The 11,974-nt window shown below is 48.8% G+C and overlaps 1 protein-coding gene across 1 annotated transcript in view; it reads left to right on the top strand.

Annotated features, from left to right (window-relative positions):
• Positions 1 to 11,974, top strand: part of NGF (nerve growth factor) — a gene marked incomplete at its 3' end in the record, with an annotated part of 49,568 nt that overhangs the window by 36,827 nt on the left and 767 nt on the right. Inside the window, exon 2 of the mRNA XM_006919817.2 lies at positions 5,140 to 5,263. The remainder of the gene's footprint in view (positions 1 to 5,139; positions 5,264 to 11,974) is intronic.

The raw sequence follows: 11,974 nt of genomic DNA, 5'->3' as shown, positions 1-11,974 counted from the left end.
ACCTTAATGCCTTCCCGAGTCCTTGGTGCCAGACGCACTATTTTCCTATTGGATGTGCCAAAACCACTAAATAGTTAAAACACATCAAATCATCTCGAAATGGCCCAAATTGAATTTTTTTCCCCCAAAAAAGAGCTCCTAGTCAGCAACCCTCACAGTCATAATCCGTAATAGAAAACTTCTGATTAGGCTAAAAAGTAGGAAAACAGACTTGCAACGCAAAAGACTCCAAATTTTCCCTTTGTGTGTAGGCTCAGAGTAAGAACGAACGGAGAGAAGAGAGAATTAAGGGGAATGGTTGCAGCAATGAAAATCACAGCGACAGCACCGGCAATGACTATTATGCCCTCAGCAACATGTTTTTAATGCTCAACATCATTAGTGAGTTTTCTCAACTCTCAGAACTCTAGCAGGTGGCGGCTAGGAGAAAGGAGGCCGAGTTCACAACAGCTGCTCTGGCATCTTTGCTGTGGCGTAAGCTGCTCTTGGGGACTAGCCAGCGCTTCCCAGTACATGCCAGGAGTCGTCCAAGAGATCGTTTTGGTCAAGCCTTCCCAAATATTTGGTACAAAGAATGTCAGCCAGTAATCCTTGGGCTTTACCAATAAGCTAACCGTAGCTCCAACACCAAAGAACATTTTAAGTGGCATGCAAAGAGTAAAAAGAAAACCTTCTAATTCACAAATGCCAATTATATCTAGACAATTGGGGGGTGAAGAGGCAGCGGAGACAGAGAAAACATCCCCCCCAAGAGTCCACAAGCTGTATTCTCACACCTTCTTATTGTCTATGATGCGACTCTACACCTATACTTTACATTTTCTGAGATATCTTCATTTCTTGATAATTTTTCTGTTTCTAGCTCATCAAAGCCAATGTCAAGTTGTTGTCTTAATCCTGTACAGCAGTGGTTCTCAGCCCTGGCTTTTCTTTGGGATCATCTTGGGAGCTTGGCAAGGTACTGAGACCCAGGCGGCACTCAGGACCAGTTAAATCAGAATCTCTAGAGGTGGGACAGGTGTTAGGAGCTTCTAAACCTCCGAGTGACTCTAGTGTGTGTCCACAGTTGAAAGCCACTGCTGTAGAGGATTTGGGGGAGTAGGGGTGGAGGGCAGCAGAAAGTGGGAGCCAGGAGGTAGATGGAATCTTCCACAAAGTTCCAGCATGGAGGACTTTGGAGGATGCTGATTGAAGTTAGCAGGCTGAGTAGCTACAGCTGATGCCTTCGCTCGTGATAAACTATCAGCAGAGGCTCGGTTTCCTTAAACTATATGTTATTTGAATTTGAACGATTTGCCATTAATTTAAGCTTTGTTGAAATTAACCAAAATATCATTGAGACCTTAAGAAAGTGAAGGGGAAGCTGAGGCAAGCATCAGTTAAGAGGGCCATACAAACAGCCCTATCCTCAGGGTGTCTCCAGAAGAAACTTTAGCTACAGCCGGCCAAGGCTGGTCAAGCAGGGGTTCTGGGATTGTGGGTTCTGGGAGTGTGGTCCAGACATAATGTTGACTGTAATATGGAAAGTTATGGTCTGGCAGGCAATCTACAGCAGGAGACTGACTCCGAGTCTGCACTTTCTCTCAGTCCTGCATCCCTTACCCCACGGGCAGGTGGCAGTTGGAGGAGGGCCAGAGTAAGACCCTCTAAAGCAGTGGTTCTTGAGTGTAGGTGTGCATCACCATCACCTGCAGGGGTTACTGAAACACATAGCAGCCTTGCCAGGTTTATGATGAAGCCTAAGAATTTGCCTTTCTAACAAGTTCCGAGATATTGCTGGTTGTACTATGGATCATGCCTTGAGAATTACTGCTTTAAAATATGCAAGCCAGGACAGGACAGGGTTGTCCAGGTCTAGAAGAAGCACGCCAGACTTCAGACTTCAATAGTATTCCAAGAAGGAACAGAATCTGATCCTGAGATGTGCTGTGATTTATTTTTATTAATAAAAGTGTGAGAGTCGTCTGATTAAGTGATTACCCCATGAGAACATACAGGGTTATAAAAATAGATATGCAAAAATGCATTTCAGTTGTCTGTTCCTAATATTTTTGCATTAGAAATTGGTAATATTTAAATCAGATTTAATTTTAGAGCCCCAACGTTTACTAGCACGAGACTAGAAACAATGACAGCGATATCATGAAAATCATTTAGTGCTTCAGTATTCCATGAGTTGCTTTTCCAGTAGCAAACTACCTATAGCTATGCTGAACAAGAGAAGGCCAAAGGCATGGGAGATGCTCGGCAGGGTCTCAAATGGGACAATCAGGCACCGAGATGTGGCTGGCAGGGAACCCTGGCAAACACCAGGGAGGCCTGGCCCAGAGGTTGCAGACATGGGGCAGAGGATCTTTTGTGCCTGGTCTAGAGCCGATTCCCAAGAAGGCAGGTTGGCCTACAGGTCGTGGAGCTTTTTTATTTAGATCCCACTTCTCTCTCTGTCTAATCACCCAGATTGGAGGCCATCCTGGCCTATAGTGGAATACCTAGAATATTTCCAGAGACAATCACTTCTACTTCCCCAGTTGTTCCATAGATTAGAAGTGAAGGCTTTTTGTGTCACATAGGACATTACAGTCAGCGGGCAAGCGACAGCAGTTAGCTCAAGCTCATAGTCACCTACTGCTGGATAGGGCCCATCACATATTCCTCTCTCCACCTCCCAAGCTCCCTACTAAGTTATGTCGGACCTTTGCCAGTTCTTGAACTCGAGGGCTCTGTGATGCCTTTCCTTCCTTTCTTCCCTGATCAACTCCTACTCATCCTTAAGAACCCTGCTCAGATGTTACATCCCTTACGAACATGTGTCCGGCCAGTCTGGCCAGATAAAACGAATTCCTCCTTCCATATCATGTCTGATACACATCACACTCACATCACACTTATCACGCTGTGCCTTAAGCGCTTGTTCCTGTGCTTGCCTTTCCTCACCTCTATATTATTTGCTCTTGGAATTTGCGCTATGGCTTATTCTTCATGTCCCTAGCACCTAGCACAGTGGCTGACACAGCACCTGCAAGTTTAGTGGTTAATTATTGAAATAAATGAATTCCAGTGCTCAGATGGGAGAAAAGATTCCTTAAGTACCCAGTAGGGATGTGGGCTGGAAAACAGTGACGCTCATAGAATCACAGACAATCAGAGCTAGAGGGGACCTTAGCTATTCACTGGTTCCAGTTCCTTGTCCTGTGAAGGAGGCTCAGAGATGCTTAAAGATACTGAGTGACTCACCCAAGAATGAGAGCAAACTGGACCAGAATTCATCGCTGTGGGTTCCAGTCTCACAATCAGTCGGGTTTGGCCCCAACAGCTAGATGAAGAGTTTGTGGACTAGATCAGGCCCTCTTCCCCATGAGTAATGGAACCAGATCCCACGATGCCCACCTCTTACCCTAGGGGACAAGCCATCCTCGCTCTCCTGTGCTAAATCCAACCCTGAGACAACGTGAAGATGTTCTTTGCCACGGAATCTAACCTTGTCGTAGGATGTTTGAGTTAAGAGTTCATCTCTAAGCCTGAACCCCAACTGAGTATTGGAAGGTTTTCTGGTACTTTAGAAGCAAAAAGGATGTTTGATCAGTGGATAAGGAAGAGAAATGGAAACACCTCAGTACTTGATTTCATGACCTGTGGAAGCAGACCCACTCCGGGGGCCCTTTCTCCCTTCCCGTCCTCTGGCTCCTCCTTCCTGTCCATGGCTTAGGGCCATGGAACTTCACTGACATTTGTTTCTATGGCACAAGATGAGAGGGGGTCGAAGAAAGAAAGCTGGTGGGGGTCCACACTGGAAAAAGACTGGATGGGGAAAGGGGTTTTGAGAGTCCAAGGTTCCTGGAAATGGAATATAGACAGGAAGGATAATGATGTCATTCCAGAACTTTTTTGGGGAGAGGGAGTGGTAGTACTCCACCCTATAACAAGTTCTACAGTAGACATAGGAGTTCATTCATTCATTCATTCAATTAATAAAAGTTGTCACGTCACTCTCCTGCTTAAAACCCTCTACTCCCTTCCCGTTGCCTTTAGGATAAAACCATAGGTCCCAGCTATGTCCCTGCAGACCTGGCTCCTACCTCCAGCTCATCTCCTAGGACTCTTCCCTACAAGCTCAGCAATTCTCGTTCTGCCTCAGGGCCTTTGCACTTGCTGTTCCTGGAAGGATCTCTCCCACGTTGCTTCTCATCCTTCAGATCTCAGCTTGAAGACCACATCTTCCGAGAATTATTCTTCACTGAGCATCCCTCGCTACACCCTGCAGTCACCCTCTATAGCCACCCTCCACTTATTTCCTTCATGGCATGTGATGAGTCTGAAGATATCATTTTTATTTTTTTATACAAGACTATAAGCTCTGTGAGAACAGAGACCTTGTCTTATTCACTGTGGTGTCCCCAACACCTAAAACAGTGCTTGGCACATAGTAGGTGCTCAGGAAAAATTGCTGAATAAATGAATGAAACACCTACATATATGTGTTATGCAGACGAGAGAATAGAAAGCTTCCACTGTTTCTAGGAACTACGACCTAAAATTGAGTAGAATTTTTTTCTTGGTATGATCTCCGTAGCTTCTGATTCCTGAAATCTGATTTTTGGCGTGGTTCTCAAGATTCCTGTTCTAGTTCCGTAAAAACTCTGTTATCAGTCAGGTGATCAGCTTGTCCTATTTGCCACCATCACTCATCTGGATTTTCATTAAAGCACCAACTTGCTCTCAATTGCTAGGACTTTTTCTTCTGTATAATTTTTCTTACTTAGGCTGGTCCAGAGTCGGGTCTACTTCATCTGTATGTGTATAATGTACAAAATGATTTCCACTTTGATGCGGGGTTAGGGGTCTGCTGGAGCAGGACTCTGGTGTGGGACTGGAGGTGCCTACACTGAGTGTCAGATCAGCCGCAGACTCTGGCCAAGAGCTCTGGCACAAGAGTGAAAGGCAGATGCCACCACAGGTCCAGGCAAGGTCAGGTCCCTGGCAGCCACGGTGGATGGGCCCTCGCTCCTTCCTGGGCCCCGATGCTGGTAAAATCTGAGAACTCAGGAACATGGAGTTTGTCCCGTTGGCACGGCCCTCCCCTCCTGCCCATTAGAGAATGTGGTAAAGTGCCCATGTAATGCCAGCTCTCTCCTCTCACAGAGTCCTGGCCCGTGGTCGTGCAGTCCAGGTGGCTGGATGGCATGCTGGACCCAAGCTCAGCTCAGCGTCCGGGCCCAATAACGGCTTTTCCAAGGAAGCAGCTTTCCGTCCTGGCCACACCGAGGTGAGCACCCAAGGGGCATCTGCCTCACCAAGGTTCCTGGCTCTGGAGCTGCCAGGACAGCTGGAAATGGGCCCCAGGCTGAGGAAGGGGCATCAGACCCAACTGCTGATCAGCAGGGACCTGGGCGGGCTCCTAGTGATCCAGCACAGGTGACTCTCCTAGCACGTCTGGGAAAGGAAGTCCCTGGCGCTCTCACGCTGGCCCAAGGCTTCCAGGAGCATGCTAGGACCCTGAGGCCCCTGCCTCTAAAGTGACAGAGCGCAGGGCCTCAAACAGACAGACAGTGTCAGTCAGACCCTCCACCCAGCTCCTGGTCTGTCCGATCAGGCAGCCTTGTGAGATGGAAGGTCCTCGATCCCTCCCATGCCCTTGGCCATGGAACGGAGGGTGGGGAGAGCTCCAGATCTGGAGACAGAGGCCCAGCTCTGAGTTCCGCTTCCACTAGGTGTGTGCCCATGGTCGAGTTATTTACTCTTACTGTAAATAACTGCATCTCTGTATCATCCTCTATAAAATGGGGACAATAAGGCCTAGCTCCGCCCCCCCCACACTGTGATGGTTAATGAGACAGTTATGCCCAACAGATGTTAATTAGGATCTCACCTCATTCATTCTAAGATAGGGCTCTAAGAATGAGGATCAGTAGATTCTGTTGCCATTCTGCCCTGGAGCAGACCGGCAAGTCCGCAGGCGCCTGCTAGTGCTTCCTGGCTGCATATTTTCACCGTGGGCATTTTAAGAACTTTTGGATCAAGTCTACACGAGGCCCAGAAACCTGATAAACTAATTTAACAATAACTAAATATCCAAATGTTCCCTGGTATCTGGATTTATGGCCTAAGGACGGTAAGACTCATAGTCCGTCGAATAGAATTTTCACTTTGATGTTGGGGGTTGAGTAAACACAGCTCAGGACCATCAATGGTAGGGTGGAGCCCAGGCCTCTGTCCCCTCAAAGGTGCTGACCAACATCAAGCACCCCCACGTGGAGCGTGGCACCCATGACCTGTATCACCCTAGGTCACTTAGCCTCCCGAAGCCCATCTCTCTTCTCTGTAAAGTTCAAGGGTTGGACTAGGTTAGTGATTCCTGAAATGTGGTCCCCAGACCACCAGTATCAGTATCTCCTGGGAGCCTGTGAGAAATGCAGGTCCTCGGGCCCCACCCCAGACCTACTGAGTCAGAAACTCTGGAGGTGGGGCCAGCAGTCCGTGATTTAAGAAGCTCTCCAAGTGATCTTGAGGCGCTGTACCTCTGGGCTTGAGAAGCTCTGCCGTCCCTTCTAGTCCATGCCGCTCCCCAGGACATGGAGCAGAGGCGCTGGATTCTACACTGTCAGTGCCTGTCCCTGCTGCAGCCTCCGGGCTGTATCTCCCTGGGGAGCTGAGGAGCCACAGAATCCCTCTCACACTCCACGCAGCCCCCACAGCCGAGAGTGTCAGCCTTTACGGCTGAAGACAGCAGGCAGTTACATGTAGAGCAGAGACCAAGTGTGAAACAAGAGATGACCCTTGGCCCACTCTCATAATGTGGCGAGAGATGCAGGCCCAGGAGGAGACTGGATTTCCTCAGCCACAAGAATTTCCTCTCTCGCTAACACTTAGTGACCCTGGTTCACTGATCCAATCTCCAGCCTGAGAATCCCTGAGAGCTCTTGGCACCACTCCCACGGAGGCAGGGATGGTCTTACTCCGGTCATGGCACACCTCTGAAGGCGGGCTGCCAAGCCCCCCAGGGCCACGGGCCCCCTGGACACGCTCTGGGCCCGTTGCTTAGCTCTGTCCAGCACCTTCATCGCCTCTTCAGGTGAGACCACGATCTCTTTGAAAGACGATTCGCCTGGTGCAAGAAGTTTCTCTTATTGGAGTGTTTGGAAATATGAATGGAAATTCACACTGGCCCGGGAGAAGGCAAGAGACTTGCGCGGCCCGTTAATAGCTGGATAAAAGGAACCTGGTGGGTCCCAGCACTTAGTCATTTCACTTCCACTGTGGTAGGAGCACAGTTACAGAACATTCACACGCGACACAGGACACGTTCCTTCCTGTGAGCCCCTAGCTGCATCTTCCCCAGCTAATCATTCAGCTCACAGGGCTTTGTGTAATGAAGCACCCCACCCCCCACCCCCACCCCCACATCGCAAGGATGGCAGCTCTTCAGGAGAAAGGCTTCGAAGGTAGTTTTTAAAAATAATTCAACAAGAGTCCCCCCCGGGTTCACTTCAACTAGGAAGAATGTTCTTTTGTAAACTACATGTTGTGTGTTGTCAGTAAAATAGAAAGCACACTTGTTTCTTTTTTTTTTTTCTTTTTTTATGTACTGATGATTTCTGAAAAGACTTTTTTAATTTAAAAAGATAATAGGGACACACTATGATAAGTCAAATTTAAAAAACAAACAAACACCCTTTCATCTGAAACCCAAATAAGAGATATGGTTGCAACATTTTCAAATCTGAATGAAACAATCTGTCCAGAGTACATACAGATCTCCAGCGTGATCGCGTGCCACCAGGTTCCACGCGTTATCTCCTGACAGTGACCTGAGAGGTAGCATTAGACTTGAGGAACTGTGAGAAGGCGGGTCAGGAGAACCAGCGGAGTGTTAGGCAGAGTGGAAAACTGTACGCTGCCATACCTCCCTTGACTGCACTTTGCATCCATATTGAGGCAGGACGCTCCACCAGCAAAATATTACGACTCGCTGAAGGCTCGGATGATGGTTAGCCTTTTTTTAGCAATCAGATATTTTTAAAGTAAGGTATGTACATTTTTTTAGACATAATGCTATTGCACACTTAATAGACTACTGTATAGGGTACACACAACTTACATGCACTGGAAAACCAAAAATAACGTGTGATTTGCTTTACTGAAATACTTCGCTTTATTGTGGTGATGTGGGACCAAACCAGCAGTATCTCCAAGATATGCCTGCAATTTCTGAAGCTCAAAGAAGGTCAGAGTTGGAAGATGCCCTGAAACATTACCGCTCAGATGGAGGAATTAAGGAGCACAGAGGGAAGGAGCTACCTGCGAGTGCTGAGCCACCTGGACATGACAAAGATGAACAGGATGCTTTTCTGCCTTCAGGGAGTTTGCCCTCCAGAAGGGAGGGTACGAGAAAAACACACCTGTAATGAGAGAGCTTTAAGGAAATCCTTTCAGCAATGGGGAAGGGAGAGGGTTTGTCTCTTTGGAAACAGGAAAAGCTCCCCAGAGGAGGTGGCATTCAGGATGTGTGTTAAAAGACAACGGAAAGGACAGCCAAGGTGGGGACAAGACACAAGAAGGTCCGGGGAGGAGTCGCCTGGTACCGAAGAGCCTGAACCAGGGCCAGTGGTGGGGAAGCATGGAGCGGGCACTGCCCGTGGGGAGTTCTGTTTGCCTGGAATGCAAAATATGTGAGGGGAGTGGGAGGGCAGGGCCTGGCCGGCAGGCAGGGCGCTCCTACTGGCTCACAAGACAGCCTCTCACCACGGGACCTCTGAGCAGGGTGGTGTGATCAGAGCTTCGAGAAGTCGAATGGGGCAGCCTGCGTAGTAGGCGCTGGAAGTGGAGAGATGAGGGTCCAGGACATCACTTGGGAGACGGTTCCATGACCTGAACTCGCAGCACAGGGGTGAGAATGGACATTCCAGTCTCAAGAGATGCTATCGAACCAGAACCAAAAGGGCTGGATGGAGGGAGGGCGCAGAGGAAAGAGCAGAGTCCAGGGATGAGCTGAAGACTGGAGCTGGTGAATGAAAGGCTGCTGGTCCCCGCGACAGAGACGGGAAAGTGCGAGGAACACGTACGTCCAGGAGGATGGGGAGAGATGTTCATAGGAGACGGCAGCCGTGGAAGGGCTTCCAGCAAGTGGCCCCAAATGGCGCCGCTGCTGCTGGGTGAAGAGAAGGGAGAGGGTGATGATGCTGATGAAGATCATGGATAAGAAGACTCTTGTTTCAGGTGGCTGGCTAGTAAAACGTCAGCATCTGTGGAGGCTTCCCCATCAGGAAGCTGGAGGTGCATAACTGGCTTTCAAAGGAGCAGATGGGCTAGAGACCCTGGTACGAGCCTCGACTGCACTGACATTTCGGGAGACGCCTTGGAAGGTGATGCGAGCACCAAAGGGGAGACTGTGGAATGAGGTGGAAACCTCTGGAAACGGGAAACAGGGAGCGGTATGTCCTTTATTATCATCAAACCCCTAAATTTTAGTCTTTTTTTCAATCTCTCTCTCTGAATTCTAAATGTTACTCATTTGGATAGAAAGAGATGAATATCAGTTTCATTTCTTCTCCCTTCATCTACCCGATAAGGGACATCGTGTACTGAGAAGCAGGAAGAAAAGAAACAAGAACAGAAGCAAAAGTAAAGGGCTTGAATTCACTGCCAACAGTTGGCTGGACGTTTACCTGCACAGCCATTAGCCAAGAGGACCAGCAGTAGCCAAAGCCCAGATTGCCACCGCGTCCTCTGCGTGACGGGCTGGAGAGCTGGAGCAAACACAAGCATTTTTAAAGAAACCAGAGAGAAAAGAATGTGGCGGTTTTATTCTTAGTATCTAACCAAAGAGCTGTCTTTTTCCAGCTGTCTAAAAGCACAGTATTGAGAAGAATGCATCGCTTTAAAACAGTAGGAATGCAGCATTCGGCCATATGCACAAAATCCAAGAGAGGCCATGCCCCATGGTGGCGAGAAAGCAGATGGGGAGAATCCCTGGCCATCCCCATTCGCCGTTTCTTCCATCTCCTCGTAGTTGTTGAGGGTCTACTACTATATGCCAGGCACTGCACGTGGCCTTGGAAATATTTGAATGCAATGGCGCAGCTTTCAAGGTGCTCTCAGGAAGACAGATATGTAAACGATTATCCACAGCACTAGGAGGGGTGATGGGGTGATGCACCAAAGACCAGGGAGGCAGGTGCACGCCCAGGGTTAGAGTGACTACCTGCTGTGACAGAGCTCTGGCCTCCAGGACCTCACAGCCAGTAGGGAGGCAGGCTCAAATCGTCATGCTTCGGAAGAAGCTAGAGGTAAGACAAGGTGCTTTGGAAAGGTGTGGGTGGAAGATGACCAGGGAATGAATAAGCAGCAATATAACTGAAGAAGACAAAGTCTTTGAGGACAGGAGTGACTAAGAATTAACTCAGGTTTTGTCAGCATTTGTTTAATCCTATCAACAACCCTGTGATATGGTGTTTATTGCCCCCCTTTTTATCAAGGAGGAAACTGAGGCTCAGAAAAACTAAGTGACTTCCCTTTGCTAACAAGTAGCTGATCTAGAAATTCGAACAAGGTTTCTAACCCCACACCTGACAAAGAGTTCTTTTCATTACACTGATTTAGTAGGAGAGAACACACACACACATATACACACACACACACATGCACACGCACACTTTTGAAGCTGAGAATGGAAAGAGATCACTCTTGATTGGGGTGAGCTGAGAAGGTCTCAAAAAGAAGGTGGTATCTGTGCCAAGCTGGACAAGTGGGCAAGGAGCAGAATGACCTGTGGGCATGGGGAGGAGAGATGCGGGAAGGGAGAGAATTCAAGTCTGCACACTCTCTGTAGGAGATGCCCCTAAACCTACCAAGAAGATCTGGGGAAGCTTCACGGAGGAGGTGACACTCGATACATATCCAGAGTGTGACTAGGAGCTCACCCGACGCGAGCTCAAGGACAGAGCAAGTTCTACAGTCACTTGACCCAGGGGGTGGTCACAGGTGGGCAACTATATGCAATATAGAGCCCTGTCCGTCACATGTTCAAGAGGGACTCGTACTGCCTCTTGGGGACAGAAAGATTTATGCCATTTGGTCTATACTCACATGAGAACAAATAATAAAAAGAAAAGACGTGTTTGAGAATGAAAGATGAAGTGAGGAAGGAAAGAAGGATGACAGGGTGGGGGCGGCTCAGCAGAGGGTCAGGTTCGGGTTCTATTTCTCTTCCAGTGTCCATTAGTGACTTTAAGCCTACTGGTTAATTTTCTGTGAATCACTTTCCTGTATATGAGAGATGATAAATTCTAACCTAACTCACACACTAAGGAGAAATTAGAAGTGAACGCATTTGAAAAGTTTTAAAACATCACACAGAGAGGAAACATGATCAGTGCCATGCTTATATGTGAGGGCTACTGGCTGGATAGATGGACTAAGACGGTCCCAGAGCTATACATTTTTTGGCCAAAGATGCCGCTCCGTGGATTCCTGATAAGCGTTGAGTCACCGGATTTCAGAGCTGAGGCAGGGCTGCTGTCCGAAGGGGGTGTGCTCATGCTAAGGCTTCGCAACAAGTCCCGGGCAGCCCTTCCCACTGCCTTCCAGGGATGTCAGGCCACTGGGCGTGCCTCAGTGCCGGGAGAGCTGTCCATCACACCCCGCCTGCCTCGCTGGTGCTCACACGAGCGTATGTGCGGCCTTAACGCAGCGGCCTCAAGCTGGCAGGCAGAGGACTGGGAAGATCCTGTAAATGATGCTCCCAAGTTCACACCAGGCCGCAGGGCAGAGTTTCAGGGGCTCTGCACCCTCACAGAAAAGCCCACCCCTCGGATGGGGTGACCAAACACCCAGGTTGTCTGACCCGCCCCGTTTATGCCTGTCGTCCCCGTGTCACTCCTGCTGGCACCCCCTTCCACTCTCAAAAGTGTCTCGGTTGGAATGGTAACTTCCAGGGTCGCCTGCCCATAGACTGTGGGGCGAAACCTCCTTACGACGC

The sequence above is a fragment of the Pteropus alecto genome, unplaced genomic scaffold, assembly GCF_000325575.1.
Source record: "Pteropus alecto unplaced genomic scaffold, ASM32557v1 scaffold106, whole genome shotgun sequence".
Taxonomy (NCBI): Eukaryota; Metazoa; Chordata; class Mammalia; order Chiroptera; family Pteropodidae; genus Pteropus; species Pteropus alecto.
Note: the sequence above shows the minus strand (reverse complement) of the source record. Positions and strands in the feature narration are given on the sequence as shown.